Source organism: Oryx dammah, unplaced genomic scaffold, assembly GCF_014754425.2.
Source record: "Oryx dammah isolate SB20612 unplaced genomic scaffold, SCBI_Odam_1.1 HiC_scaffold_9, whole genome shotgun sequence".
NCBI lineage: Eukaryota > Metazoa > Chordata > Mammalia > Artiodactyla > Bovidae > Oryx > Oryx dammah.
Window position 1 is genome coordinate 12580384 of NW_024070193.1, and position 6000 is coordinate 12586383.

A 6000-nucleotide genomic window follows, 5' to 3' on the forward strand; every position below is an offset into this window, starting at 1 on the left:
TTTTGCCATACATTGATATAAATCAGCCACAGGTGTACATGTGTGTTAAAAAACACTTACACATGTTGGCTATTGTTCAGTTGCTCAGTTGTTGAGCTATTCTGAAAGGGCTAACTGCTCAACTCACACTCTCTGCCCAACTTGCTTTCTCTCTATGGCTGGACATCTGTACTTCTCAAATCCAGAGGTACAGTAATACAATAAAGCTAAAACATAAAATATAGAGCATTAATTATGTGGTATCATTATTATGTAAACTACTAAGCCTCTTTAAATACTCAATTAGTTTTTCATTAATACAGAAATGAGACTGAAATACAGTTAAAACCTCAACTAACCAGAACAGCTGGGGAATGAGTCACAGAATAATCATGCCTATCAGATACTCAAAGGCTTATTTACAACTTTAGAACGGATCAACTCTTTTGGTTAACTGTTCTGGATCAAACGCTTGACTCAGACCAACACTGTGAACATCAGTGATTACACAATCAAGGGGTATACTAAGACCCATGAAGCTCTGTCCTCATCCAAATGAAATCCAAGACTGTAGCAACCTTTACTTTACACCTTCCCTGTCATCCTATTCTGCTTCCATCCCTCTCTTGTTTCAATAACCATGTATGTCAGAACTATATCTAAGGAAAAGATATCTGGTTCTCACAGTTCTGCTGGCACCTACCAACTTCTTCCAAAGGAGGTAACAAGCCCTCATATACAGGGTTCCAGGACCTATTTTACCTGCTGTGGAAATGTCTTTCCTCAAAAGGAAATTCAGATACACGTCTACAACACAGATGACCCTTGAGGACACTGCGCTACAGTGAAATAAAAACCACTCACAAGAGGACAAATACTGTAAAACTCCACTTATATGAGATAGCCAGACGGTCAAAGTCACAGAGGCAGAAGCAGAACGCTGGTCAGCAGGGGCTGCAGGGAGGCAGGAATGAGGAATTATTGTCAATAATACAGACTTTCAGTTTGGGAAGATGAAAAAGTTGCCAAAATGGATGGTGGTGATCACTGCACAACACTGTGAATGTTCTTAATGCCACTTAATTGTACCCATTAAAATGGCAAATTTTATGTTGTGTATATTTTATCACAACTTACAAAATTAAATATTTTCAAATTAATGTAAGTTTGCTTCCTTATTAATTACTGTGTTCTAGAGTTGATATATTCAGTAAATCTGTGTTATCATTGATCACCCCAAGGTTATTTTATAATGATATGAGTAAAAATAAGCCAAAGTGGCTTAAAATTATGATTCCAAAGTAACACACACTATGTTTAACATGGAAAATGCATGTTTTATAGGAACTGATCAACAAGAAAGAACACTAGCAAAAACTGAGACAAGAAAGCACTAGTCTGGGTACTGAATGAACATGAAATTAACTTAGAAAATTAGTGATAACTCACAGGTGGCCTTACCATTGAGCAAGTATTACATAGCAGCCACCTCAAATAAAAACTACTCTGGAAAAATATTATACTAATTTGGAATTCAAATCAAAGAACTTGCTGGTTAACACTTTAAACTGAATTTATCAGCAGGAAAAATTCTTGAGGTATTGTAATGATTGCTAAATTTCTCAGTCCTTTCATGTTGTCATTCCAGAAACAATCAGCCTGTACTTGTAACTGCTGACAAACCACTCTCCATCTCTCATCTAAGACCCTCTCCAAATGTCATCTCAGCCCAGAACTAACTTTCCCAGACCAAGCAGGTAACTGACAACTGCCCGATCCACCCCAAATCAGTCTAGTAATTAACCTTTCTCCAGATTAAGCAAAAAAGTCAGAAAGGAACCTACATGCAGGACATATACCGTGTTAGAAATGCCACCATGCAGCATTTATCCACAGTGGTTGGCTCTGGAGTTACTCAACCATCAAACCATGAAGTCAGCAGGGACCTAGTATCTTAAGGATAATATATAGACAACATTTTTTTAATGATGTCCCTGAGCGATGATCTAAAGACAAAGAGAGGGACTTCCCTGGCAGTCCAGTGGCTAAGACTCCACTCCCAATGCAGGGGGCCCGTGTTCCATGTCTGGTCAGGGAACTAGATCCCACATGCCACAATTAAGAGTATACATGCCAAACTAAGACTCAGTGCAGCCAAATAAATAAAAATAAAGATATCTATGTATATAAAATATTTAAAAAATAAAAAGCTGAATAAATTTATAAACATCCTCTTAAGTAAAAGAGACTAGAAAATAATTACAAATCTTTAGGTGCCTTTGAGCAACAAGCAAAGGTTTACAATCAAACGTGTTAAAACCTCTACAGTAAAGTCATAATTTTTCTTTTAATAACCTGCCTTCTTATCCTCTCTCCCACCTCTGTAAAGCTTAAAAATGAACTTGTAACAACCTGACCACATCCTTTCTATTTTAAATATTTTCCAATGTTTAATTGTTTGCCAATTCCATTTAAAGAAGTATAGAGTCATACCAAAATCCCACTCCCTGAAGTCTAATGGTTCAAAATCTCCCAGGTAACCAAAACCCCCAGAAAGCTTCACCCAATGTAACAACTATGTACAAAAAGAAATATTTTTTTCAATTACAAAACATTCCAGTTAGAAAACAAAGTCTATGTACAGAAATAAAAGTACTCTCCCATAGAAAGCCATACCATTTACTGATTACATGTCTTTTCATTCTCACTTAAATTATTCTGAAGCATTGGGTAACAGTAAAAGAATTCCAGAAAGAAAAGTCTTACGAATTTACAAGAGAGAAAAGCTTTAATAAAAAATATTTAGCATTTACAGTGTCCGCCTTACGTCTTCCGCTTTCTGGATGTATTCCTTTATTTAATGTGAACATGACATGAAGTCATAATAAAAAGGCCAATGAAGTTTGGACAATTCAGCTTTTCTACAGACTTCACAGTCAAAAGACAGCAGCTTCTACATCATTCTGTAGTAAAGACCAGTCTAGTTACCACTGTGTAAGCAAAAGTACCCTAGAGAAGCAGCAAGATTATAGGTAAGAAAAGCACTTTTAAGAGAAAAAGCAGAGTTTACAGAAAAATAAATAGCAAAGATGGCATTCACTTTAATATGTTTTCTCATTTTGTATCTCTTTAGTTACATCGCTCAAAAATTTAACAAATTTTAAGTTAAATATCTGATAGTGCAAAAGCTCAGAAATCTAAAAAGAGCCACCAAAAAAAGGAAGGGAGGGAGGAAGAAAGGAAGGAGAAAAAAGGATGGATCAATAATAACTAAGTGATGAATTACTTTCTTTGCTAATGATGCTATGTATCTTAGGGCAGCAAATTCAGCTTAGTTTTTGGCCAAGTGTCTGACTTAGTCACAGAAAAACAGAATTATTCAGCAGAATCATCTCACAAAATAAAACCTTTGAACTTTGTGGACTATGCCCTATGCATCCCTACCACAGGACTTAGTTCTCAACTTTCTATGGCCTTGCAGTAAAAAACACAGGCCTTCATGAGAACTAACAAGAATTCAGTTACAACTTCTAACTCCTCTCCTTTAGCAACAGAAATAAGAAAGGATACAAGAATTTCCTAAAAGGCATTTGGGAAAGATAAGTATATTGCTGAAGTTCTTGCTTTAGTGGGAAACATAAAAAGTCCAACTTCCTAGGTCTAACACAAAAAGCAAAAACCAAACAAAAATTAAAAACCACCTGACATAATTTTTAGTTATCTTTTGTTTTTGCTTTCACTGCTAGAGTTTTAATGATCTGACAAACCAGGAGAATATCTTGCATATATAAATCAAGTTAATTGCTGTCATTTAAAAGGTTGTTAAAGCTTTATGCCCACATTCTTTAATTCAATGAACTTTAAAAAATCAATTTTCATTTAATTTTCTCAGCCAATTCTAGGCTTTAAGGAACTGATTCATCTACTGACACTTAAACCTGATTTGTGGGAAAAGTTCATGATTCATCCTTTAAACCTACTGTCTGCAAATATACCTGCATTCCCAAAACGGGAAGTAGCAGATTGATACAGGGCCCATGTCCACAAGGACTCCCAGAACCACAGATCCAAAAGTGCACAGTATTGCCTCAACTAAAAAGTGACCTTCTGACTAAGAGGTCTCCCGGGTCAGAAATTTTAGTCATTTTCAATAGTATAAAAATGTAAAAATTGTTATAAAAAAGCATGAGGATCATGGAGAAAATGACCGTGACCATAACTCCAGTTAACAGATGTGTTGTTCTTCAGTTTACTAATATTACCCCCATTCACCCAGAAAAGGGTTGTGTTGTAAAGCAAAAACTCACCAGTGGTGACAGAAGTCAGTACAGTGTCACCCTGGGGGAGGGAAAGTGTTAACTGAAAAGGAGAAATGTAGAAAGAGCCCTTTGGGAAGCTGAAAATGCTCTATATCTTGATCTGAGTGTAGCTACCAGTGCATATACATATGAAAAAGCCACTGAACTCTATGTACATAAATTGAGATCTTATTATAAATTAGGCCTCAATAAATAAACGAATAAATAATTTTAAAACATATCAAAATGCATTTGTAACTATCTTTCCAGGCAATGTTACATAAAATCATCCAAGATACAACTCTCAAGGTATTTTTTTCTAAATGTATTTTAATAGAGATGCAGGTTGTGAGCACTTCCTTGTAGAACCTTTCAAAGTACAAACCTAAATCTTTTTAATCTTTCACTTTAGAAAGTCACCAAACTTCAGAACTGAAAGGACACACAATGATCATCTATTCATCCACTAATTTTGCAAAGAAACAAAAACAAATCTGTAAAGAAACTTACCCAAGATAAGGCAGTAGTCAATGACAACAGTAGTAACAGAACTATTTCCTGATCTGGGGCCACTCCCGTTTCCACCAAGCCGTTACTTTTCTGACATTGTAAACAAATCTCAACTCCGAATCTACCTGTGGCCTAGAAAGATTCTACATACCTTAAAATACCAGGCCGACCGACAGGCCCCAAAGTGTACTCAAAGGGTACACTCATCTTCCTTCCTCATCTCAAGACGGTCGACAAACGAACAAGTACGTTTTCAGGCATTTTACTTGTGATGCAATCAAGTGTGACATCTTAAAAATGTGGTTCCAGAGAAGAAGGCATTGCAGGGATTGATAAAATGCATCTTATTACCTTTCCAATCTTTTTGATGGTTTCTTGGTTCTCAGGACTAAGTAGGGCTCACGAAACCTCGCTCGGGGCAGTCCACCCCCGCATGGCTTTGAGAGACCCGCTGCGAATATTCCCCACTAAATAAAAAGCCTTGGCAAGGGTGTCCTACCCCACTGCCGGTGTATAACAAGACGAGCAGGTGACCTGTCCTTTACGGTTCAGTTTTAGACCCCAGTGAGCAGCTGACATTTTGTGAAAAACTTAACATACATCCTTTCCGCGGGAATGTATCTCCGTTCTCACAAGGCGTTTCTGCTCCCCACAAAGCAGGCCTGCCTTCTCAGGACACTCGGCTCGCCTCTCCAGTCTCCTTTTCAGGGTCCAAAACGAGACTTTAAGAACAGAAATCGAAACGGTCAAGGACCTCTGGAGCGGCAGGTCCGCCTGGGGTCGGGCAGCGGGTTCCCGGCGAGCCCACGGCCCGCTCGATCGGCGCTGGGGAGGCCCGGCGCACTCCGATACGCTGGCCCGAAGCAACCGGTTGCGGCGGCCGCTAGACGCTCAGCCATCGCGCCGCGGCCGCTTCGGCCCAGCGAAGTTCAGATCGCCGCGCGGGCGGCGCGCCCCCGGGTCCTGCTGCGGGTTCGCGACCCGGGCCCGGAGCGAGCCCGGGGGGCGGGTCCGCGGGGGCTCGGCGGGCGGGAGCGCGGGACGCGCGGGGAGGGGCGCGCCAGGGGCCCAGCGCGCCGGGGAACTTGGGCGCCCGCGGTACCGCCGCCCGGCCACTTTCCTTTCACGCCCTGGGGCTGCTGCGCGCCGCGCGAGTCCGCCCGGGACTGCCGGCCGCCGCCGCCTCAGCGAGACGCCCAGGCGCGCTCCTACC

The 6000-nt window shown here is 40.4% G+C and overlaps 1 protein-coding gene across 5 annotated transcripts in view; it reads right to left on the bottom strand.

Annotated features, from left to right (window-relative positions):
• The window catches only part of SFMBT1 (Scm like with four mbt domains 1), a 114190-nt gene that overhangs the window by 107479 nt on the left and 711 nt on the right, over positions 1–6000 (bottom strand). Inside the window, exon 2 of one of the 5 annotated variants that reach the window (XM_040247186.1) lies at positions 5388–5509. The exons of the other annotated variants lie outside the window; for them this stretch is intronic. The gene's annotated coding sequence lies outside the window, so the exon portion shown is untranslated. The remainder of the gene's footprint in view (positions 1–5387; positions 5510–6000) is intronic. 5 annotated transcript variants of the gene reach the window in all.